General features: G+C 34.0%; 1 protein-coding gene across 2 annotated transcripts in view; it reads left to right on the top strand.

Annotated features, from left to right (window-relative positions):
- The window catches only part of CADM2 (cell adhesion molecule 2), a 1,088,281-nt gene that overhangs the window by 530,188 nt on the left and 530,567 nt on the right, over nt 1-27,526 (top strand). The gene's annotated exons all lie outside the window — the stretch shown is intronic.

Here is a 27,526-nt window from a genome sequence, read left to right as displayed (position 1 = left end):
TCAACAAAATTAGTTCCGCCAATAATTGTGTATTTTTTATAGACTAGTCATCCCAAATTTTTTGTTATTAATGCAGTTAGTAGGATAATTACTTTTATGAAATTTACAAATTGTTATTGAATTCCCCTCCCAATAATTATCTACTCTTTCTGAAATATGTTTGTACAGTGAAAGTCATAACTGAAATACATTTTACTAAAGAATAGAATAATTTTGGGTTGTATGTATTTTGAAAGTGATGTTTGTTGGAAACCATTAGATGCTAAAAGAAAAAAAAGAAAAGAGAGAAAATTAGAATTAGCTTAGAAGTCATCCCTCTCATGGGAGGAATTCTTTCTCAACCATCTGAAACACATGGTCATTTCACTTTTCTCCTATTCGTCTATTGATATATAGCTCACTACTCTACCAAATGCTCAATCCTTATTGGACATGCTGGACTTAGATTTTTCTTCAACTTTAGAGAAAATTTCTACTTTTCAGTAGCTTCTAAACATTTGTCCCTGTTATATACCTTTAGGACCGAAGTTGAGTATATCTCCTGATTCTGCCTTAGAAAAATCCTTCAGATACTTGAAGGGTGCTTTCATCTCATTCTAATTTTTCTACTTTTTAAGGTAAACACCATCAGACTCTTCAACATTCTTCTTCTTTCATACCTCTAAGTATAAAGATTTAGTGTTTCAGTGAAACTAGTAACTTAAGACATTCAGCAGCCTCCCTATCGCTGCTATCCACATTTGAATCCTTCAGTCCCCATAAGCTCTATATAATCATAAGTTCCCTTTTGGATCTTGCTTGATTGGACTGACTTTCTTATCACTACTTTGTTCTTATTCTGGAATTTTCCAAGAGAATTTGATGGTTGTGCCTCTTTTGTCAAAGACTGGCTAAAATAAGAAAATAGGGGTCCCCTTCAAATATATATTGATGCAGTAATTCACATATTTGCCAGAATTCTTTAATTGCTGTAGAGGTGTTTTGTTTTACGACCTTTCAACTCATATTGGTTCATCTTATTCACAAAGATAACAAAAGAGAATTGATACCATTATTTATAAAAATCTGGATATGGTAGTTTGGTTTATGGAATCCTCTTTAGATATAGTAGCTTAGTGTATATCCAAACAAAAGGTGAAATAATTAGATTGGGGTATATATTATTCCTCGAATAATCTAATATGGTACCAGTTAAACATGGATTAGTTTCACAGTATCTAAAACCCACTCTTTTATCCATTTTAAAAATTGAAAAAATGTCACCTGAAATATCTCTCACCATAAGTGTTGTTTCTTAGTTTCTGAAAGACTATTCAATAACTTTTGCAACATACTATGATTCATTTTATTTGGACTAGAAAACAAAAATCTTTAAAGTATCTGGGGGCTCCCCCACATTTCTGGAACCAAACTTATCCTTTTCCCTATTATTATTTATTTCCCCTATTTTGTCTACCTTAAATTTCTCTTTTTGAGAAAATCAAAACAAAATAACAGTTAAGCAACTGTGCTTATTCATCTGTTAATCTTGCACCCTCTTCTCAAACTGTAGAAACTCTAATTCTTTAATTAATTTGTTCATCAAACATTGGATATTTTATATGTTTAAGTTCAAAGCTTTCAAAGATAAATAAAACCTAAGGATACTACAATATTCATTAATCTTTAGTATTTTCTTCCAAACTTATGCTTTATTGTGGTTTAAACATTTTTCTTAAATATTATAAAAGAATTTTTGTTGTCTTTAGAATTAGTTTATTTTTTAGAGTCCTCTATATTAATGGATGAAATTATTATTATTATTTTGCACTTAACTTCATTCAGTTTCTGTGGGTCAAAGCAAAGAGTGAGAAGACCCAGGTCTACATATCCAGCACCTTTATTATTTTATGTCAAAATAGATTATATCTCCAATATATCTATTTTGGCTCTTAGGCCAATTAATACGGTCATAACCAGGAATTATTTATGAACCTATGCATCTGGTGAAGAGAAGGTAGTAAAACTTTTCATCAGAGCAACTAGCATGTGCAAAAACACGAAGAACTCAAAGCACCTTACTATTGCAGGAAGTATGAGGAGGAGTTGATAGAAAATGAAGCTAAATTATTTGGCTTTAGTCTCTCCACTCTTTTTTTTTTTTTTTTTTTTTTTTTGCGGCACATGGGCTCTCACTGTTGTGGTCTCTCCCATTGCAGAGCACAGGTTCTGGACGTGCAGGCTCAGCAGCCATGGCTCACGGGCCTAGCCGCTCCGCGGCATGTGGGATCTTCCTGGACCGGGGCACAAACCCGTGTGCCCTGCATTGGCAGGCAGACTCTCAACCACTATGCCACCAGGGAAGCCCCTCTCCACTCATTTGGGAAAGTAGGAGAGAGTTCCAAAGAATCACAAGCTTTTATGTCTACATATTGGAATAATAAATTTTCATTCAGTTAAAGGTGAATACAGAACAATATATTTTAAATTATTTATTTAATTTCTGAATATACTGGAAAAGCAAAAATAGTGTGTTTAAAAGCTACTGTAATTTTTTAAAGCTTTGTAATTCTAATTATGATTTTTTTTTGAATTAGGGATATAACTTCAAAAACACTGATATGTTTTATCTAAGAACAAATAGGATTTCCTAAAAATCTATCATTTTTTACATTAAACACTTTATTCTCTTAGGGGAGGGACATTGCTGAGGTCAAGGGCTATTGTACATTTGAGAGAATAGCCAAGATAATTGGCCTTTAATATCTTCAACTTTTAGAGAAACAAACAATTTATATATATGCACACAGATACATAATCCATCCTTATTACTCATCGTTTTCATATTTGTGAAATCTCACTAAAATTTATTTGTAACACCAAAATTAAACTCACCGCACTTTCTTGCTCACTCAGGGACATGCAGAATGGTGAAAAATTTGAGCCACCACCAGGATGTATTCTCAGCTAAGTTCAAAGAAGATGATACTCCACCTTTTGTCTCAGTTCTCATACTGTAAAGTGTGTCCTTTCCTTGGTCTATTTAGTGTCATATTTTGCATTTTTGTGTTGTTTTGTTGGTGTTGGTGTTTTGTTGGATAAAAATGGCCCCCCAAGCATTGTGCTGAAGTGCTGCCTAGTATTCCTAAGTACAAAAGCTTGTAATGTGCAGTATGGAGAAAATGTCAGGTATGAGTTATAGTGCTGTTGGTTTTGAGTTCAATGCTAATGAATCAACAATATGGTACATCAAGAAAAAGGAAGAGGGAATACGATATGTACTTGAGGCCTCTCAGAAAAGTGCTAAAGTAACATCTATATCATATGATGAAACTATGATAAAAATGGAAATGTGGCTAAATTTATGAATTCATGAGATTAGGACATTAGAAAATACACAGTGGATAGCTCTGTTGGGTTGAAAGCCATGAAATGTATGGTCATGTTACCCAGAGTCAGGAAAACATTAAACCCTTCACAGCTAGTGAGTGGTTTTTATAAATAAATACTGTATATTATTTATAAGAACTATATATTAAATATGTTCTGTCTATATAGAAACACACATAAAACAATGTTATATAGTAATTGGCTGACAAAAAGTTGTGACCAGAGGCTCATAGGAACCTAACTCTGTATTTTTCCTGGGAGCAGTGGCTCAGTATTTACTAATTCAGTGTGCACTGTGACTCAATAGAAAATAACTACCTTGAATAATGAGAATTGACTACATACAAGCACATACACACACATATAGATATATAAATATATGTTTACACACACATATATATATACATATTTTACTCAGTTTTATTGACTTTTTTGAGTCCAATATATCACTTTAAGATAAGTAATAGTAATAACTGATATTTGCATAATGTTTTATATATTAAGAACTTACAGTGTTTTCAGGTATATTAGAATCAGGGAACCAGATTTCATTGGTTTTAAAATTTTATTCTGAAGCCACAGTGTTGACATATGTATAATGATACCAATTCTGAGCTCATAGTATCTGCAGTTGTATATTTTGAATATAATTAGAACTCCCGTAATTATACATTTTAATTATATCACAAATTTTGGAATGTTCTTATTGCAAAAAACACTAACAGCGAAAAACATAATTCTTTCCTGATGCTTATAGTAGCAGGCACATTGTGGATGGAGCATCTCTGGGGTCTCTTTAAATTTTTATTATTTTATAATTTCTCTAGCAAGCTACAAAATTGAGACTACTTTTTTGATAGCCAGGAAGTCCTTATTGGGGTTTCAAAAATATATGTACTTTAGGTTAAACTCTATATGGAGAACTGGTAAGATCTACAGAAAACCAGATAAAATTCAAGTTTTAAGAAGAAGAACTGATAAAATGAGTGGGATGCTGCTTAATTCTCTGATCAGGTTTTATTGATATTATTTAGAAATATTGCGATAGAAAGACTTATCTTGTAGACCCAGCAGTCCCACTACTGGGCATATACCCAGAGAAAACCATAATTCAAAAAGATACACGCACCCCAGTGTTCGTTCATTGCAGCACTATTTACAGTAGCCAGGTCATGGAAGCAACCTAAATGCCCATCGACAGACAAATGGATAAAGAAGATGTGGTACGTATGTATGATGACCATAAAAAGGAACGAAATTTGGTCATTTATAGAGACGTGGATGGACCTAGAGACTGTCATACAGAATGAAGTAAGTCAGAAAGAAAAACAAATATCATATATTAATGCATATATGTGGAATCTAGAAAAATGGTACAGATGAACCGGTTTGCAAGGCAGAAATAGAGACACAGATGAAGAGAACAAACGTATGGACGCTGAGCAGGGAAAGTGGAGAGGAGGTGGTGCTGTGATGAATTGGGAGATTGGGATTGACATATGTACACTAATATGTATAAAACAGTTAACTACTAAGAACCTGCTGTATAAAAAATTAAATTAAAAAAGACTTAGCTTATAAATTCCATTTTTAATTTATTGATCAGTAGGTACTTTTGTGAATAGAGGCCTGATACAATGATATTTCTTTAAGTATATCCCCCACCCTGCAATTATTTTACCTCTATACACTCCAATTCAGTTTGTCCTAATTCTATGAAAAGTTTGGTGAACAGTTTGTAACACCTATCCAGTGCTTTTTAAAACATTTTTTCCAGAGAGTAAAAATGTAGAATATTTAGTATTCAGGGATCATTAAAAATTCCTTTTCTAAGAAAATCATGTGTTATATATAGTTCATCAATTCTAAGAGGCAACATTTTGCATCTCTGAAATTGGGATGTGTTTGATGATAGATGATGTATTGTAGTTTAATTGATAGTTACTTCTCATAGTGATACATAAAATTATATGTCTTACAATTGATGGTTTATTGGTTTTGATTAAATAAATTCCACTTCTGACACATTTTTGATAAGTGGGAGAAATGTTATTTTTGAGTTGACTTGAAGAGTTCCTGTAATTGGGATTATGTTTGCCATCTTATCATTTACATTTCTCAAGGTCTTGCCTCCTCAAAGTGAGTTTTGCATTTCAGTCCTTAAAAAGTAAAAACCAAAAATGGGCGATTCTCTTATGATAATTCCAGATACATTATCAAGTCTTAATAATACTTAGAGCCAAGGAACATATTCCAAAGCAGTTAGAGTTTACCTTTACAACTGCTTTATGTAATGGTATTTTGTAATAGCACATTTTTGGCTGTCTCTGGTTTTTGTTTAACTTATATGTCAGGATATGCTAGTTTGAAAAAGAAGAGAAAATTGTGGGCTAGTATTACAAGTTACAAAATTATTTTTTCCTGATGCCTTCGAGTTATAATGAAGTCCTGTGAATATTCAAGCACTTTTAATAATATCAAAATGCCCGATATATTTAGGTAGTTCCGAAGGGAAATAACAAAGGGCAAAAAGCACCAGAATGAGGACCCAGTTGCCTTCCAAATGTTACAGAGCTTGTACTTCTTTACAACCCAAACTTCAGGACATTTATAAACAAAAAATATATGCATACACCTGTACCTACTCTCACAAATTCTTAAAATGCTAAATATTTAAATTTATTGAAGTACTAAGTATTAAATATGGTACCATTTATTTTTAGACTTTATGTGTTTGTATGTGATCTTTGGTTAGGTACTCTCAAATATTTTAAACATGCTTGGAGGGATTAAGCAGAAAATCATGCTTCATGGAGTTGGGGACCAAACAGAAATAGGAAGTATCCATGCAGTTACTTCAATTCAATTTTACTTTTCTTCAAGTGAAAAATAGAAAAATAAAATGAAATAAAATAAGAAAAACCAAAACAATTTGTATCAAGTCTATAGCATTCAGGCAAAGTAAATACTGAGGATTTATAAAAATGTGATAATGAGAATAATTTAACAGTTTTATTTAGAAGGTCAGTATTAAATCACAATTGCTTAAAAAATTTGAAAATTCTTTTCTGAGAGGTGGGAGAAAGAATGAGCAGAGTAATTGTATGTGAATGCCTAAGTGATGTAGAGTAAATCACTTTCACCTATGTCTTTGTCCCCTGTTAAGTTGGAAAAAATAATATTTTTCAAAGAAGCTTACCAAGCTTTCCTTGAGATGCAAATAGTACTGGGAATATAGCAGGTTCTCAATAAATATTTTGGGGTGAGAGAACAAAGAATTATCATTACAGCCCTATGAACTTTTCAAAATTACTGAGCAGTGATTTTGAAACTGCAGAAGGTAATCCATTCGTAAGTCATGGTAACAGTTTAAGTGTTTAAAACCAGCATTTAAAAATAGAAGAAAATAAAAAGACTCAAGTACATGAATGCTTATTTTATAAAACTTGAATTATAAACATTGATTAGCTTGAAAAAATACAAATTACCAGAAGATAATAAAAATATTTATATCATTTATATTTTTATTTGTATTTTATATTACATGATTTTTGCTTTTAGCAGATATGTATACAGGCACATATATACCCACATACACACATTTGCGTATTGCCTATGTTAAATTACGCTGGCAGTGCTTTGGTACCGAAGAGGGCATGTTCTTGGATGTGATACTTAATGATATAAAAGGTATATTCCATGAGGATAGTGTAAATGAGTTTGAAAAGGAAGCCAAATTAATACATACTTATGAAGTCTCCTTTCTCCTCCTGAAACCACACAAAATCAGTTTCTAAGATAATATACAAAAATGTCATAAAATTGGCAAAAGTCTGATATATTTCTTCCTTAAAAAAAAAAAAAGCAAATGTAAACACTGAAAGATGTAGAAAGTCTTATAAAAGAGAAAGAAATAACCAAGGTTTTAGGATTCAATAAAGTGCCTATCAGAATGAAACTTCATTGAGTGGTTTCAAGTAAAGGACACACATGGAGTAAGTGAGTAGATTAATTGAATGACAAATATTATTGAGGTATAACGTGGTACACCTAGGCTGAGTTTATTTATTTGTTCTTTAGAAACCCTTAATCCACCTAGTTTCCTCTTAACCACTATTTCTTGCCACCTGAGTGAATGAAGTTCAGAATGTTGTGGATTTCAGGTCTTGCAAAGGAAAACAAAATTGCTCAATTAGACTTTTGAGAAAGGCTTCATTTGTCATTGTGAATTACTTTGGTCATTGGCTACTATTAAGGAGGAAAAAGGGAAGGGAACAAGGGATCATGCTCTGTGAACAGGTCAGATTAAACTAGCCAGATGGGTTCATGGTGTCATATATATATTGTAGGAAAAAGGAAAAGAAAAAAAGGAGCTTTGATAGCTGATAACTTAATTATCTGCCACTATCACTTTGGAAGGGCTTTTAAACATGTCCAAAATGTCTACCAAATTTTCAGCAGGAGTGACAGCAGATTTTTAAGTAAGGATAAAAATGCAGCAGGCTTTCTAGAATAAAACTCTGACAGACTATGATGAATTACCTTATTATAGTTGCTTGCATGACAAATGTACTTGATCACTGTTTCTTCCTGGGAATCCTTGAGCTTATCCAGAGGCAAAAGTTGAAAGGAAATGAGAGCTAACTAGTAATCCTAAACGTAATACATCACCATTTCTATGAAAGTATTCAAGAAAACCTTATCAATTACTGTTTATGTCAACAGAAAGTACTTCCTCTATTCCCTTGTGATATAACCTCTTTTTGAGGATTTATTTAAGTGACTTTTAAAATAGGGAACATAGATCACAGAAAGGTTTTTTTTTAATTTTTTTTTTTACAGGAACTATAAGTTACCCAGGTTTTAAAAAGATTCTCCGATGTGTTCCCACTCCAAGTTTTAAACGATACAGTAGCCACACATATTTAATCATATTCCTAATATGTTTTTATTCAAATATTTTTATATTGAAAAATGAGCAATTGGGAAAAATAATGGAATTAAGAAAACTATGTAGATTGCTAGAAATATTTAAATCACCAAGTAATGTTTCTTAATAAATTTATTTAATGAAACAATCATTTAAAAACATTTCTGCAACTGTATAACATTGATGCTGTTGGAAAACATGATCAGGAAATCAAAGGCATTGCCAAAATAGTTGCATTAATTTTTATGTCACTGTTTAAGGACAGGTTGTAAAAATGTCTACCAGGTTTTATAATATTACATAAAGAACAATGTAAAGCTAAGATTTTTTGTTATTAACTAGAAATAAATAGTAGAAAGTTAGGTTTCACTGTTTTGTGTATATTTCTTTATTTCATGTGAATGTAACACAACCTAGATCATGCTGGCTTCGTTCTTCTTTCTTTGAAGAAATTTTATTTTCAAAGTAGTTTGAGTACTTTTATATTTATGCATGCATTAACTGTTGAACGGTAATTTTGCATTGCCAATACCCTTGTATACTTATTTACACATCTATTTGGATAATAGATCCGGTCAGATGATAAATATGTAGGTAGATGCTTAATGTTTTGCCACTTCTGCCTTTAAAAAATATGTGATGTGTCCAGATGGTATGGGGTGATCAGTTATGAAACTCACAACCTTCTGATCAATACGCATGTTCATTGAAGCTTAGTTTTTGAAATATTATATGTACATAAGAAACACAATGAATGACTATATTCTGGAGTCTACAAACTGAGACAAAAATCTCTCCTGTATTTTTCTAATTTTCTTAGAATACACTGTGTCCTTGCATACATAATGTGTTCCAAGTAAATGAAAACTGAGCAGTGATTTTCAAACTGCAGATTGTGATGTTAGTAAGTCATGACAACAGTTTAAATGTTTATAACAAGCATTAAAAAATAAAAGATAATAAAAATACTCAAGTATATGAATGAATGCTTTATGCAACTTGTATTTTAGTTAAATATATACATACATATATTCATACATGCAAATATGTTCATAGGATCACATCACACAGCACATTTCTTTTATTTATTTATTTATTTTTTGTGGTACTCGGGCCTCTCACTGTTGTGGCCTCTCCCATTGCAGAGCACAGGGTCCAGACGCACAGGCTCAGTGGCCATGGCTCACGGGCCCAGCCGCTCTGCGGCATGTGGGATCTTCCCGGATCGGGGCACGAACCCGTGTCCCCTGCATCGACAGGCGGATTCTCAACCACTGCACCACCAGGGAAGCCCCAGCGCATTTCTTTACTGTGGGTTGAAAAGGCTGTGAAAGTTGCTGGTGTAGTGATCAGGAGAGGAATCAATGATTAACATAATAACAAATAAACTAAGCCCCCATTTGAGAAGGTTAAGACCTTAGGACAGGGTTCTCATCTCTGCTGCTTACTAGAACTACCTGAGACATTTTTGAAACGTACAGATGAATGGTTTTAATCAGATCAGTAAGTCCCCACGCTTCGTGTGGAACCATGTAGATGCGTTTTGTTTTGATTTTAGGGCTCTCCAGGTGATTAGAACATGAAACCAAATTATAGAACCTCTACCATAGAGTAGCAATCATGATAAATTAAAAAAAAAATTTCCTTTTGCTTTCACGTTGTGATTTTTGACAGTTGATATCTTAGGGTTTGAGAATACTTAGACATTGAAAACTACAAATTAATAAATGGAAAGGGACACTTGGGACAAGTATAAAAATCATTTAAGGGATTTTCATATATTATAAATATATTCTATGCTTATAGAAATTTTTACTTGTGTACCAGTCAGTGAGAGGAGTATCATAGAGACAAGCACTACAGTTAACTCATTAGGAGTATAAGTATTAGACACATTAAGAATGTTGTAATTAATTTGCCATCCTCTTTCAGTTAATTATTTGTTAGCTTTAGTCAAATAGTAATTAAAGAAAGTTTCAGAATGTCATCTTTTTTTTTCACCTAAAGGTCAAATTTTATGAATCCTAAATGCTTATATTCTATTCTTCGTCTTTTAGTCAACTTTAGTTTTTCACTCAAGGTGAATGACAACATTTTATTGTAATGATTATGAAATTTCTAGCATTAGTATAGAGATGTGCAGAGATAGAGGGCACTGAATACCTGTGAGAAGTAAACGGGTCTTCTTTGCATTTGTCCCTGACAACCACTACTTGCTACCTGTTGTTTTGTACATAAGGTGGCTCAAGTTTGGAGGGAAGAGTCAACATACACTAAGTGAATGAGTAGATCTGGACTCCAGTGTTCCTTTTTCCTGGTGCAGTTGGTTTTGTTCTGCTTAATTTAGCTGCTCTTTAGCTTGTAATTCTCCAAGTCAATGGAAAGTCAAATTCAGAGAAGATCTAAATGATATAAACAAGTTTGACCGGCCCAAGTGATGTGAATAAGTTTGACATCCACTTAGAATGTGTGAGCAGGACCAGGATATGCATGGCTAACTTTCCAGCCTTAGTCCTGATCGTTTTCAATAATAGGTCAGTCTTCAGCAGCACGTGTGGAAATATAAAATAACACAGCCCAAATTTGAAAGGAAAGAATTTCAAACTTTGTATATTAATTTGACAAAATTCTGATATTTTGAAGTCTGAGCTTTATGTTTTGCCTTTGTGTTAACTGTACTTTAACTGATATATACTTTATGAAAAACTAATTGCTAAATTTCTAAATAAATGTTGGGTTGGTGGTTTCAATAGTTGTGGCAAAACAATTCATCTCTTATTAAAAGTAAAATTATCTTTATAGAATTAAATGCTAAAAATATGTTGTCTAACATTTTTAAAAGTAACAGACCCAAGCAGAGACAACCTATCACTCAAGCTCTTTACCTTAAAACAATTTCCCAGATAATTTATACAAAAAAGCTTAAAAAACAGTAATTATAATAGTAAGATAAATGTATGAAGGTACTAAGGTGATATTTTTTCAAAGCTAATATTTGAATCATATTATACAGGTGCAGTTGAAAACGTATGTATTATTGTGGAAAAGACTCATATCAACTTCTTTTTAAATAGGGCAAGGTGGATAATATCTTTATTACGAAGGATTCTTTGTATTCAGATCCTATTAAAATCCATATGATTTGTCAATTTACAAGTCTAGCTCCTCCATTAGACAATATTCTCCTTCAAGGAACAGAATTTTAGTGAAGATATATGTGTTCATAGTTCTAGGGCCTCCCATGATGTTTAAATGAGTGAGTGAAAGAAAAGAGGAATTTAGTACTTCAGCTTCCTCACCAATATGGTATTTATGGAGTTTTACATATCAGTAGCTTCTCCTGGTCTCAAAAATGTAACAAAAAATCTTAGTAAGTATATTTGTCTTTTAGGGATGATTTAACCAATAACCAATTTTACATTCATGACAACATCCAGATATGCAATTACAAATAAAATTTTCTAGCATTTTTTAAAGTGCAATTATTGTTTAGCCAAGTTATAAGAGTTATAGTTGTCTGCAGAATTTTGCCCTAGGTATGTTTTTGCTCATTTTTACCCAGTAACAAGTCTCTTCATCAACAGTAATGATTTTCTAACATTTCCCACCATATCTCAGTGTGAATGATCTTTGGAGATTATCTGAGTCATCTTCCTTTAACATATGGATCAGGAGGTAAAGTACAAAGAGGTGAGATTCTAGAGTTGTCTTCATGGCACTCTTGAAACAGACCTCCACAAACACATATTGTTTCTTGTATTATATCTTTTTTGCTATTGATAACACATTATTTCACTTGATATCCACAGTATAATGAGTTGGTAAACTAGGTATTATTAGATCATTCTTTTCCAAAATAGCTAGTACCAGTGGTCAGCACAGTATGTCCCTTTACAGAAATAATTTGCTGATCCCTGATTAATACTGTGTTCTAAATAATGTGTATTCTATAAAGAGAAAGTGAGTTGCTCTGTGCATAAAAATGTTTGTTACCAAATCTTGTTCAAAAACAGACATTATGCTTTAAAAAGACAAATCGACTTTCAACTTATAGCTACTTGGGAAGGTGCCTAGAACCTGAGATGGATTGGGGTGACAATGAAGACCTCAATTATAGTGAAAAGAAAGTTTTCTAGAATGAAATAATTCAAAAGGGAAAATAATGGGAACTGATCGAGGAGGGAGACTGGTACCTCTTTATTTGAGACTACAAGGACAGTGGGAATTGTGTAAGTGCAAAATGAAAAATTCCTTGGTCTTATTTTGAACTTTAAAAGAAGAACTTAAGTCCAGTAGTTTACAACTTGAGAGATTTTAACACTTGAGAGCAAATCAGTAGGGTTGATGAACAGAGCGAATTAGAAATAAACACCCTGATCCAGAAAGAATGTCAGTGTACTGTGTGTGTGTATGTATGTGTGTGTGTGTGTGTGTTTGTATGTGAGAGAGGGGGAGAGTGTGTGTGTATTTGTATTTTGGGCTGTGTGTTTGCCTGTTTTCTAGAAAGAGTGGCTAGAGATCACTGCCCAAATGAAGTGACATTATATATGTCACAAGTATGCTGTGCATATATTAAATCATATTTGATGTTTTCATAAGGAATTTATTTTGAAACAAAAAGGGAAAAGACCATTGGGCTAGAAATCAAGATCTGTAGGACCCTGGGCAAATCATTCAACCTCTCTAAACTGTTTCACATTTAATATGTAGAACATACCTAAAGTCCCTACCAATCTTATATTTATGTATCTATCCAGGCATCCAAAAACTAGGGGTATATATAAGTAAACCCTAATAAGGGAAAGTTGAAATAACCATGGACTACTGGTACAAGGTTTCCATAGGAGCCAGACAGCAGAGTATGTTGGAAACATAATGCCTGATGATACCGTTATCTCTGTTGTGGTCCAAACAACATTGCAGTTTATATCCTAGGAGGCCATTGTGGTCTGGTTAGGAAATTCATATACTATTTAGCTTTCACCAGTAACTATATTTAAAAAAATAGATATAGACACAATTAGATAGCATGACTAAAGGATTCAAGTTACATTTATTGTTTTCAGTTTTTGTTTAGTTTGTTTGTTTTTCCCTTTCAAGTTGTATTTTTTTAACATCTTTATTGGAGTAAAATTGCTTTACAATGGTGTGTTAGTTTTTGCTTTATAACAGTGAATCAGTTATACATATGTTCCCATATCTCTTACCTCTTGTGCCTTCATCCCTCCCCGACTCCCTGTGCCACCACTCTAGGTGGTCACAAAGCACCGAGCTGATCTTCCTGTGCTATGCAGCTGCTTTCCACTAGCTCTCTATTTTACATTTGGTAGTGTATATATGTCCATGCCACTCTCTCACTTTGTCACAGCTTACCCTTCCCCCTCCCCATATCCTCAAGTCCATTCTCTAGTAGGTCTGTGTCTTTATTCCCATCTTGCCCCTAGTTTCTTCATGAGCTTTTTTTTTTTTTCTTCTTAGATTCCATATATATGTGTTAGCATGTGGTATTTGTTTTCCTCTTTCTGACTTACTTCATTCTGTTTGACAGACTCTAGGTCCATCCACCTCACTACAAATAACTCAATTTTGTTTCTTTTTATGGCTGAGTAATATTCCACTGTATATATGGGCCACATCTTCTTTATCCATTCATCTGTCGATGAACACATAGGTTGCTTCCATGTCCTGGCTATTGTAAATAGAGCTGCAATGAACATTGTGGTACATGACTCTTTTTGAATTATGGTTTTCTCAGGGTATATGCCCAGTAGTGAGATTGCTGGGTCATATGGTAGTTCTATTTTTAGTTTTTTAAGGAACCTCCATACTGTTCTCCATAGTGGCTGTATCAATTTACATTCCCGCCAACAGTGCAAGAGGGTTCTGTTTTCTCCACACCCTCTCCAGCATTTATTGTTTGTAGATTTTTTGATGAGGACCATTCTAATCGGTGTGAGATGATATCTCATTGTAGTTTTGATTTGCATTTCTCTAATGATTAATGATGTTGAGCATTCTTTCATGTGTTTGTTGGCAATCTGTATATCTTCTTTGGAGAAACATCTATTTAGGTCTTCTGCCCAGTTTTGGATTGGGATGTTTGTTTTTTTGATATTGAGCTGCATGAGCTGCTTGTACATTTTGGAGATTAATCCTTTGTCAGTTGCTTCATTTGCAAATATTTTCAGCCATTCTGAGGGTTGTCTTTTCATCTTGTTTATCGTTTCCTTTGCTGTGCAAAAGCTTTTAAGATTCATTGGGTCCCATTTGTTTATTTTTGTTTTTATTTCCATTTCTCTAGGAGTTGGGTCAAAAAGGCTCTTGCTGTGGTGTATGTCATAGAATGTTCTACCTATGTTTGGCTCTAAGAGTTTGATAGTGTCTGGCCTTACCTTTAGGTCTTTAATCCATTTTGAGTTTATTTTTGTGTATGGTGTTAGGGAGTGTTCTAATTTCATACTTTTACATGTATCTGTCCAGTTTTCCCAGCACCATTTATTGAAGAGGCTGTCTTTTCTCCACTGTATATTCTTGCCTCCTTTATCAAAGATAAGGTGACCATATGGGCGTGGGTTTATCTCTGGGCTTTCTATCTTGTTCCATTGATCTATATTTCTGTTTTTGGCCAGTACCATACTGTCTTGATTACTGTAGCTTTGTAGTATAGTCGGAAGTCAGGGAACCTGATTCCTCCAGCTCTGTTTTTCTTTCTCAAGATTTCTTTGGCTATTTGGGATCTTTTGTTGTTTCCATACAAATTGTGAAATTTTTTGTTCCACTTCTGTGAAAAATGTCAGTGGTAGTTTCATAGAGATTGCATTGAATCTGTAGATTGCTTTGGGTAGTAGGGTCATTTTCACAATGTTGATCCTTTCAATCCAAGAACATGGTATATCTCTCCATCTATTTGTATCATCTTTAATTTCTTTCATCAGTGTCTTATAATTTTCTGCATACAGATGTCTTGTCTCCTTAGGTAGGTTTATTCCTAGATATTTTATTCTTCTTGTTACAATGTAAATGGGAGTGTTTTCTTAATTTCTCTTTCAGATTTTTCATCATTAGTATATAGGAATGCTAGAGATTTCTGTGCATTAATTTTGTACGCTGCTACTTTACCATATTCATTGATTAGCTCTAGTAGTTTGCTGGTAGCATCTTTAGGATTCTCTATGTATAGTATCATGTCATCTGCAAACAGTGATACCAAAACTACATGATACCAAATCCAATCCAATTTGGATTCCTTTAATTTCTTCTTCTTCTCTGATTGCTGTGGCTAAAACTTCCATAACTATGTTGAATAATAGTGGTGAGAGTGGGCAACCTTGTCTTGTTCCTGATCTTAGTGGAAATGGTTTCAGTTTTTCACCACTGAGGACGATGTTGGCTGTGGGTTTGTCATATATGGCCTTTATTATGTTGAGGAAAGTTCCCTCTATACCTACTTTTTGCAGGTTTTTTATCATAAATGGATGTTGAATTTTGTCGAAAGCTTTCTCTGCATCGATTGAGATGATCATATGGTTTTTCTCCTTCAGTTTGTTAATATGTTGTATCACATTGATTTGCGTATATTGAAGAATCCTTGCATTCCTGGAATAAACCCCACTTGATCATGGTGTATGATCCTTTTAATGTGCTGTTGGATTCTGTTTCCTAGTATTCTGTTGAGGAGTTTTGCACCTCTATCATCAGAGATATTGGCCTGTAGTTTTCTTTTTTGTGACGTCTTTGTCTGGCTTTGGTATTAGGGTGATGGTGGCCTTGTAGAATGAGTTTGGGAGTGTTCCTCTCTCTGCTATATTTTGGAAGAGTTTGAGAAGTAAAGTTGTTAGCTCTTCTCTAAATGTTTGATAGAATTCGCCTGTGAAGCAGCCTGGTCCTGGGCTTTTGTTTGTTGGAAGAGTTTTAATCACAGTTTCAATTTCAGTGCTTGTGATTGGTCTGTTCATATTTTCTATTTCTTCCTGATTCACTCTTGGCAGGTTGTACATTTCTAAGAATTTGTCCATTTCTTCCATGTTGTCCATTTTATTGGCATATAGTTGCTTGTATTAATCTCTCACGATCCTTTGTATTTCTGCAGTGTCAGTTGTTACTTCTCCTTTTTCATTTCTAATTCTATTGATTTGAGTCTTCTCCCTTTTTTTCTTGATGAGTCTGGCTAATGGACTATCAATTTTGTTTATCTTCTCAAAGAACCAGCTTTTAGTTTTATTGATCTTTGCTATCATTTCCTTCATTTCTTTTTCATTTATTTCTGATCTGATCTTTATGATTTCTTTCCTTCTGCTAACTTTGTGAGTTTTTTTGTTCTTCTTTCTCTAATTGCTTTAGGTGTAAGTTTAGGTTGTTTATTTGAGGTGTTTCTTGTTTCTTGAGGCAGGATTGTATTGCTATAAACTTCCCCATTATAGCTGCTTTTGCTGTATCCCGTAGGTTTTGGGTCATCGTGTTTTCATTGTCATTTGTTTCTAGATATTTTTTGATTTCCTCTTTGATTTCTTCAGTGATCTCTTGGTTTTTAAGTAGTGTATTGTATAGCCTCCACGTGTTTGTATTTTTTAAAGATTTTTTCCTGTAATTGATATCTAGTCTCATAACATTGTGGTCTGAAAAGATACTTGATATGATTTCAATTTTCTTAAATTTACAAAGGCTTGATTTGTGACCCAAGATATGATCTATCCTGGAGAGTATTCCATGAGCACTTGAGAAGAATGTGTATTCTGTTGTTTTTGGATGGAATGTCCTATAAATATCAATTAAGTCCATCTTGTTTAATGTATCATTTAAAGCTTGTGTTTCCTTATTTATTTTCTGTTTGGATTATCTGTCCATTGGTGAAAGTGGGGTGTTAAATTCCCCTACTATTATTGTGTTACTGTCGATTTCCCTTTTATGGCTGCTAGCATTTGCCTTATGGATTGATGTACTCCTGTGTTGGGTGCATAAATATTTAAAATTGTTATATCTTCTTCTTGGATTGATTTCTTGATCATTATGTAGTGTCCTTCTTTGTCTCTTGTACTAGTCTTTGTTTTAAAGTCTCTTTTGTCTGATATTAGTATTGCTACTCCAGCTTTCTTTTGATTTCCATTTGCCCGGAATATCTTTTTCCATCCTCTCACTTTCAGTCTGTATGTGTCCCTATGTCAGAAGTGGTCTCTTGTAGACAGCATATATATGGGTCTTGTTTTTGTATCCATTCAGCAAGCCTGTGTCTTTTGGTTGGAGCATTTAATCCATTTACGTTTAAGGTAATTATTGATAGGCATGTTCCTATGACCATTTTCTTAATTGTTTTGGGTTTGTTATTGTAGGTCTTTCCCTTCTCTTGTGTTTCCTGCCTAGAGAAGTTCCTTTAGCATTTGTTGTAAAGCTCATTTGGTGGTGCTGAATTCTCTTAGCTTTTGCTTGTCTGTAAAGGTTTTAATTTCTCCATCAAATCTGAATGATATCCTTGCTGGGTAGACTAATCTTGGTTGTAGGTTTTTCTCCTTCATCACTTGAAATATGTCCTGCCACTCCCTTCTGGCTTGGAGTTTTTGCTGAAAGATCAGCTGTTTATCTGATGGGGATTCCCATGTGTGTTATTTTGTTTTCCCTTGCTGCTTTTAATATTTTTTCTTTGTATTTAATTTTTGATAGTTTGATTAATATGTGTCTTGGTGTGTTTCTCCTTGGATTTATCCTGTATGGAACTCTCTGTGCTTCCTGGACTTGATTAACTATTTCCTTTCCCATATTAGGGAAGTCTTCAACTATAATTTCTTCATATATTTTCTCAGTCCCTTTCTTTTTCTGTTCTTCTGGGACCCCTATAATTCGAATGTTGGTGCGTTTGATGTTGTCTCAGAGGTCTCTGAGGCTGTCCTTAGTTCTTTTCATTCTTTTTTCTTTATTCTGCTCTGCAGTAGTTATTTCCACTATTTTATCTTCCAGGTCACTTATCCATTCTTCTGCCTCAGTTATTCTGCTATTGATCCCTTCTAGAGTATTTTTAATTTCATTTATTGTGTTGTTCATCGTTGCTTGTTTTCTCTTTAGTTCTTCTAGGTCCTTGTTAAATGTTTCTTGCATTTTCTCTACTCTATTTCCAAGATTTTGGATTATCATTATTCTGAATTCTTTTTCAGGTAGGCTGCCTATTTCCTCTTCATTTGTTAGGTCTGGTGGGTTTTTGCCTTGCTCCTTCATCTGCTGTGTTTTCCTGTCTTCTCATTTTTCTTAACTTACTGTGTTTGGGTTTCCTTTTCACAGGCTGCATGTTTGTAGTTCCCATTGTTTTTGGTGTCTGCCCCCAGTGGCTAAGGTTGGTTCAGTGGGTTGAGCAGGTTTCCTGGTGGAGGGGACTAGTGCCTGTGTTCTGGTGGATGAGGCTGGATCTTGTCTTTCTGGTGGGCAGGTCCACGTCTGGTGGTGTGTTTTGGGGTGTCGGTGGCCTTATTACAATTTTAGGGAGCCTCTCTACTAATGGATGGGGCTGTGTTCCTGTCTTGCTAGTTGTTTGGCATAGGGTGTCCTGCAGTGTAGCTTGCTGGTCGTTGAGTGAAGCTGGGTGGCGTTGAGATGGAGATCTCTGGGAGGTTTTCGCCGTTTGATGTTACACAGAGCTGGGAAGTCTCTTGTGGACCAGTGTCCTGAAGTTGGCTCTCTCACCTCAGAGGCACAGCCCTGTTGCCTGGCTGGAGCACCATGAGCCTTTCATCCACACAGCTCAGAATAAAAGGGACAAAAAATAGAAAGAAAGAAGGAAAGAAAAATAAAATGAAATAAAGGAAAATAAAGTTATTAAAATAAAAAATAAAAGATTAGGAAAAAAATTTTTTAAAGTAAACAAAAAATAAAACAGACAGACACAACCCTAGTACAAATGGTGAAAGCAAAGCTATACAGACAAAATCACACACAGAAGTATACACGTACACACTCAGAAGAAGAGAAAAAGGGGAAAAAAATAATATATCTTTGTTCCCAAAGTCTGCCTCCACAATTTGGGATGATGCGTTGTCTATTCAGGCATTCCACCGATGCAGGGTACATTAAGTTGATTGTGGAGATTTAATCTGCTGCTCCTGAGGCTGCTGTGAGAGATTTCCCAATCTCTTCTTTGTTCACACAGCTCCTGGGGGTCATCTTTGGATTTGGCCCCACCTCTGCCTGTCGGTCGCCTAAGGGCATGTGTTCTTCACTCAGACAGGATGGGGTTAAAGGAGCAGCTGCTTCGGGGGCTCTGGCTCAGTCCTGGGGGAGGGAGGGGTACAGGTGTGGGGCGAGCCTACGGTGGCAGGGGCTGGCGTGACGTTGCACCAGCCTGAGGTGCACTGTGCGTTCTCCTGGGGAAGTTGTCCATGGATCACGGGACCCTGGCAGTGGCGGGCTGCACAGGCTCCCGGGAGGGGAGGTGTGGATAGTGACCTGTGCTTGCACACAGGCTTCTTGGTGGTAGCAGCAGCAGCCTTAGTGTCTCATGCCTGTCTCTAGGGTCTGCGCTGATAGCTGTGGCTCACACTGGTTTCTGGAGCTCCTTTAAGCTGTGCTCTTATCCCCTCTCCTTGCACACCAGGAAACAAAGAGGCAAGAAAAAGTCTCTTGCCTCTTCGTATGCTCCAGACATTTTCCCAGACTCCCTCCCTGCTAGCCGTGGTGCACTAGCCCCTTCAGGGTGTGTTCACACCACCAGTCCTCTCCCTATGATTGAAGGAAGCCCAAGCCTCAGCTCCCAGCCCCTGCCCGCCGGCGGGTGAGCAGACAAACCTCTCAGGCTGGTGAGTGCTGGTCAGCACTGATCCTCTGTGTGGGAATCTCTCTGCTTTGCCCTCCGCACCCTGTTACTGTGCTCTCCTCCGTGGCTACAAAGCTCCCCCACTCCGCCACCCGCAGTCTCTGCCCATGAAGGGGCTTCTAGTGTGTGGAAGCCTTTCCTCCTTCACAGCTTCCTCTCACTGGTGCAGGTCCCATCCCTATTCTTTTGTCTCTGTTTTTTCTTTTTTCTTTTGCCCTACCCAGGTATGTGGGGATTTTCTTGCCTTTTGGGAAGTCTGAGGTCTTCTGCCAGCTTTCAGTAAGTGTTCTGTAGGAGTTGTTCCACATGTAGATGTAATCTGATGTATTTTTGGAGAGGAAGGTGATCTCCGTGTCTTACTCTTCCGCCATCTTGAAGCTCCTCTCCCTGTTTTCAGTTTTAAAATATACCCCCATACCTATAATTTAAAGAAATTTAATTGTGGTTTTGTCTGTAAGAGTAGAGATAGTCTATACTGCATTAAAATTTTTAGTTTGTTAGCAATCACATATTTTCAAGAGGAATATTATGGAACATGTGTTTATTTATTATGTAATAATAAATAATTACATAAAAAATGAAAGAAAACCTGTCTGTAGATAAGTGTCTGATTTCAGACAATAGCCTGACACAGTTAAAATTATATTGTGTCCTAAACACAGTCTAGACATGTACGCAATATTAAAATTAAAATGCTCTATCCATGTAATGCATCACTCATTAAGAGAAAGTATAGTATTTAGCTCATTATGAATAATGAGTGAATCTTTTTATAATCTCAAAGAGTGCCAATCTTCCTATAATTATGGTAATAATAATTTAGAATATACCCTTTCAAAAGAATCTAGGACAGTCTACAAATAATAAACAAAAAATAAATCAATCTGGGCTCACTGCCCAGATTATCACAAATATGTATAATGGAGCAAAGAAAGAAAATAAATACTTATAAGCACAACTGACTCCATGAGGAGGGGAAAAAAAGCACAGTAATTCATTAAAACCATGGTCAAAAACAATTACAGGCCTCTCATGAATCTCTTTTATGAAAAGCTACGTGTATCTATATAAAGGGTTTTTTTTCTTTAGAATTCTTCAGAAATCCCTTTGAGATAAATACATAGAAAACAAAGGAAGCTACCTGTCCTTCCACCGTTTTACATGTAGTAGAAATATCAATCAAGGAAACTGTGATTTACCTAAAATGTGGAAATCAGCTTTAACTATGTTAATTGGAAAATCAGCATATTCCAATTAGAAATTCTACCTCTCACTACAGATATTATGTGAAATGAATTACATTTTTATTGGTAAATAGCAAACTGGAATTACTGTTTTACATGCCAAAAATTGCCCCAAATTGCTCCCTAATGTTCTGTTGATGTGGCATTCCAGTTTACTGAACCACAAAACACAGTTGTTTTATTCCTAGTTTTAATTTTTAAAAATTTAGTGAAATTTTGTTCTCTGAGCTTAACCAAGTAAAAGTTAAGTAACCAAATAAACAAAGATACCTTGTGTGTCTAGTATCCAGTTCTCCTGGATTTTATTGGGCAGTAGCTTAACTTCCAATTTTTAGTTTGTATATGTGTTTCATTCAAGTATTCTTTCATCCATCTATTCATTCTACAAAAAACATTTTGAGTTTCTACTACAAGTCTAACACAGCTAGATGTTAGAGTCAAAAAGTACATAGGATTTCTGATTTCATGGCACTCAAAAAAGAATGGATACAAAAAAAAAAAAAGAATCTGAAGAGAGTTCATAAGCTCTAGTCTAAAACATGCAGTGTAAAACACAGATTCCTAAGGAACATATGAGAATAAGCAGCTAATCATTTCACAAATTACATTTTGAATTTTAAGTGTATCTTCTTTTCATTTACAATTCTTCTTTTCATTTATAGCAGGTGATGTAAACTACTTCTGTTTAAAATGATACCTCACCTCTCAGAAGAGTCTTAGGTGCCCTATGAATTTAGGCTCCTTTCTCAAAATAGAAAAATGTCAACTTTTAAGGGTCACAAATACTCTTATTTTAGAAGATCTCAACACTTTATTTAGCTTTACCTGTAAGTTTGCTATTATAAGTAGAAAAAAATGACATTTCTAGTCTTATCATAGTCCTATAATTTTCTTTTACTTCATAGACATGTAAAATGTACATGCCATTCTACATGTAATATGATATGTAATTCATAGACATAGTATAATTATTTAGATACTTTATTATTTCCACTTCATTGTTACTAAACATAATTTTAAGCAGATATGGGGACTTTCCTGGCGGTCCTGTGGTTAAGACCACCTTTCAATGCAGGGGGTGCGGGTTTGATCCCTGGTTGTGGAGCTAAGATCCCACATGCGTCACAGCCGGAAAAACCAAAACATAAAAGAGAAGCAGTATTGTAACAAATTCAATAAAGACTTTAAAAATGGTCCACATCAAAAGAAAATCTTTAAATAAATCTGAATTTTAAAATCTCTTAGGCAAATAAATGTGGATAGTATGATTGATACTGTAGTAGAACCATGAACAATGCATCAGTGGTAAAGATGTTCCTAAGATCTTTTGGGAACTAATACAGTTCCACAAAGCATCTGTTGATATTTTTACTTGATTCCTTATATGTTGATGGCAGAAAAGAAATGACAAAAATATAAGTATTCAACTCAGTAAAAATGTAGTCACCACCAAGTCATCTATAAAGGCTCTTTTGCCTATGCAGTTTTGGAAACAACTTATTCCATTTGATTTTGTCACAAGCATAAAGAACTCGGGGGTGTAAAGGAAAATAGAGGTTGGAATGAGAGTTGTGATTATTCACCGCCTTATTTTGTCTACTGAAAACTTCAAATATTCTTCTGAAACTAACAGCATGTTTTGTTTCTTTCTGTTTTAGGTAAGCATATTCACTGTTCCCTGGTATAATCAGACTGCACCAAGGTAAAACAAGAATATGTGGTAACAATGATCAATATGTAAATATATGTGAAATTTTAGAAAAAACAGTTAAAATCAAGTTTAATTTGGAACTAAATACTGGAAATACCTTAGAAAATAGAAAATCTGAATGTTGAGTTTTTGTTTTATTCTGATGTCAGTGCCATAAACTTGCAATATTTGAAAATGTGTGTCATATTAATAAAAATATTTATTAATTTCTAATGCTCTTAGGACATTTCTCACATCTTAAAGCGAGAAATGCAAATCAGAGTAAATTTTACAAAACATCCTGTAAGAAAAATTTTTATCAATATGCAAATTAATATATTTGCTGCACATATTGGATTTAAAAATAAATTAAAATATAATAAGTGATTTTCAAATACTAGAAGATGCTTCTAATACATATTGTTTTTAGAGGATATACATTTTATGCATTATACTTATAACTAGGAAAAAATAGAGTAATATTAATCAATATTATTTGTCTCTCTGAAGGTTAGTTATCAATCAATCTTAGTTGAAATAAATTTCTCCAGAAAATAAATTATTTTTCTAGGTGAAATATGCTATGGTCCGTAAAATTCATATTACTTTTTCCATAATAAATCGAATCGTAGTTAAGCATGCTGTTTTGGCATTCACAACTGAAAAAGCTATATTTAATCATAGTTATAGGGTAATATAAGTTCTAACACTTTCTAGAAATATGTGTAACATTTAAACTTACATATTGTAGGAAATTTGTTCCATTTCCAATATCTTTTATTTCAAATAAAACAGTGTTTATAATTACTTTCCATTTAGCTTGCTTCTTTGTCTTTTTGAACTGAAGGCCAAGAGAATTCAAGTTTGTAGGAGCAAATCCTGTACATTATTAGTAGGCATTTTTAGGGATACATAACCAAATTTAGCTCCTTTTGGAACAAAGGCAACAAATTGATGGTTCAGGAACCTACATGGCTTTAGAGTTTAGTACTTTTGAGCCCAGCAGCACTGAAGTCTCATTATCTCAGAAAAGAACAAAGTATTTTTAATTAGAAGAAGTGCCATCATTGTTCATTATAGTAGTTTCAAAGTAAATAATGTTCTAATTGATGCAGCAAGGGTGTTCTCCTTCCTCCAAACAAGTGAACCTTATCTTTAGTAAGTAGTGAGGCTAAATTTTACTTTTATTTTTAAATAATCATGCTAAGGATGTGGTTTATTTTTCTGAATTTAATAATTTGATACTGATTTTAAACAAAAATATATCAATGTCAGTATGATCCAACTGATCATTTATAGCAGTGGATTGAGAAGAGAGAAGGGTTGTTTGGCTATTGTTTTACTCTCTTTTTACTGTTTTGCCTTTCCTTTAATGTGAGTTGTTGGGACTCTTTGTTAAAAGATGTGCTTTTTGTTTTAATTAGAAACTAATATTTAATGGGTTAAATTGAGACTTCTTTCTGTTAGCATAGATAAATGTCTACAATGTAAGAAAGTATGGGCAGCTTTCTGAGTGCTTCGTAATTGTGTTTCTCTGGAAAGGTTTAGTAATATCTGTTTGAGTATTGTAGTACATATTTGAAATCATACATTTAAGTCAAAAAGTTATTCTCCTTCATCTCAAAATGTATCTGGTAGGGAGAAAAAGTTCAAATTTTTTGTCATTGTGACCACTGTTTATAATGATAATGAGATATAGATAATTTTATAGAAGTATACAATCAATACTACTCTATGCCCTCAAAACAAAATAGTTTGACTTACTGTTCCATACTCAAAAACCTGAAATAAGTGAAGAATCTTATGTTTTTGATTAAATAAATCTTAAACAGAAAACATTTTAAACTTTTGTTGATGAAAAACATTTTTAAAGTTAGCATAGTTTTCTGTTTAACTGCAGAATTAGAAATATACTTAAATCTTTCTCTGATGACTGTGAATTATGCCATGTATCCGGGTCCATTGCATCAAATGGTCTAATAGAACATTGTAAGAGTGAAAGGTATATGTAAGGATGCTTTTACCAAAACAAAGAAAAAATGTAAACAAAAGCAAAAAACAAGAACAAAAGCATAAAATATTCTTAACCACCCCATAAATTAGGTTATTTTCTTTTCATTTGGCATTTTCTCTGAAATAAAAAGCAGAACAAACTTGTTGACATTTATTGTTAGTTCAATTCCAACTAACTGGTGCTTTACTTAATGTTAGTATTCCAAACTACATGGTATATGTTCTTTGTCCATTTGAGGCTACATTTTGATTGTGAACACCCAACAATGGCACCATGAGTCTAAGATTGATAGTTATTTGATTTAGCAACATCTGTTGTTGTTTGATGTACTCCAAGCACCTGCTCTTCCTTGAAATTCAACATGCAGTTCAATTTACTTTCATGACACATAACCTCGACAGAAGAATACTATTGCTGTTTATACACAGGTATTATAATTAATAATTGTATGTGTCTTTGGTCAAGCAAATGTCTATAGACTGGGTCAAACATCATTAACTTTAATAAGAACAACAATGGGCAAACACTTTGAATCACTTACTCCATAAACTGATGTAGAGTTCTTTTATGTTTCAGGGCATCTAGAGTCATTTTTTCAATTAGCGATCCTTTCTTTTAATGCTCTTGGAGAATTAATGATAACACAACAATATATGTTATCAGAACGATATTCTTTCCTGTGTTTGTCATTGTATTTCAAACCTGTCACATTATACAGAGTTATAATAAGAAATATACCCAGAGACAGACAATGCTGTTTATTTAATTCTCTATTCACATTTTGTAATATGCAGCAACACAATAAAAACCAATATAATTGTAACTGAATTACACTGCTTCAAAGTTTATATGGGGACACACAGGGATTTAGGATAAATATAAGAGTGATCATGCTGAGGATTAGAAAGGTTTCATCAAGGGTTTTCTGGGCAGAAAAATATCTATGAAAACCAAGCAGAAGTGTATTTGTCCTAGGAAAAATGTGAACATTGTATAATACCATATAGTGATTATGTGTATTGTAATTCTAAGGAGACCTGATGTCCTATAATGGACTATGCATCTGATACCCCTTTTCTAAGGAAGTCTCTTGCTTAGTGTTAACAATCCAGTGATATCTGTGACCTTTTCTATGCAAATATGAACAATTTGAGGCTATCACAATCTCTCATGCATTGCTCCTTAAAGGGACATTCTTAATTGCTTTTATAGTCTCAGTTTTATTTTAACCTCCATTACTTGTAATATCTTCTTTGAAGCTTGAAATTAACTTTTCTTTCTTCACTATTTTATCCTTTCCTATTTTGGTAAGCCATGATTTTACTTTTCTACTAAAGTTCTATGGGGTTTCATGCAACATAGATATAATAAATTTAATATGAGAAAGTACATCTTCATTACATTATTCTCTTACTCTCATTGACTGGAAGAGAATTATATACTTTTCCATGGAGATCATTCAGCAATGTGCTGTCCTTTTGCATATGGAAGCAAAATTAATGATAGTGTAATAGTAGAATATACACTTGGTAGTGTTTACTTGGTAATAAAAGCTTTTGCACCATCTCAATTAGGTTCTTATTAACTCAGCCTTTTTGTGATCAACAGATAAGCATCTATTAGGAGACTGACCTCAAAATCAAAGCTGTGACCTTAGTTTACTCAGAATGGTACTCTAAACAATTAAGCTAGCCAACCCCATCTAGGTCATAATTTAGGGGAGAGAGAGAATGAGATCAGATAACAAAGCCTGCATTACCTTTTAGATATTCTTTTTCTACTTAAGTGTTTCTTTGGAATAGGTTGAATGTGTCATCCCATCCTTAAAGTTAAATGCATTGTTCTTTAAATATACTTTCATCCCTGCTCAGTTATGAAGCAATGACAATGCACATTTTCTTATTCTAAAAATAAAATAAGGCAGTTTAGCCTTTGTGTTCCCCTGTAATTATAAAATGGTGAGAAGTTAAATTTTTAAGTGACACAAACTTGTCATCCTTATTATGGAAATGAAACCAAATGTAATCATGATAAAATGATTAAGTATTTTAAAGTTTAAAATGGGCAGTGGATATGCATTTGTAAAAAAAATTGATAATACTCGTGATCATCCTGGCCTCATTGCCACAGTCCTCAAATGTTCAAAGCTCTTATGTGAGTAAGCAATGGATAGTCAGATTTAGTCCATGACATTGGATGTTGCCTGAATGGAGAAGCTGTCCATTTCCCTTTGTGATCCCCTTTTACCTGGCCTAATGCTTGGCACATTTTTAGTCACTTACAAATATTTTTGTTGTTGCTGTTGACATACATATTTGTTAGATTATTTTACAGAGAAAAATTCTATATTGACTATATGCCAAATTTCATACAATATAGCTATAATGGAATTTCATGAATTATTTATTACAAATTATCTGTCTTAAACTCTTTCTTAAATGAGGCAAGGCAAGTTATGTAGGTAGGCTGGCAGAGAGATACCTACCTA

The sequence above is a fragment of the Kogia breviceps genome, chromosome 5, assembly GCF_026419965.1.
Source record: "Kogia breviceps isolate mKogBre1 chromosome 5, mKogBre1 haplotype 1, whole genome shotgun sequence".
In the NCBI taxonomy this organism is placed as follows: domain Eukaryota; kingdom Metazoa; phylum Chordata; class Mammalia; order Artiodactyla; family Physeteridae; genus Kogia; species Kogia breviceps.
The sequence above is the reverse complement of the archived record's forward strand: the minus strand, read 5'-3'. Positions and strand labels throughout refer to the sequence as shown.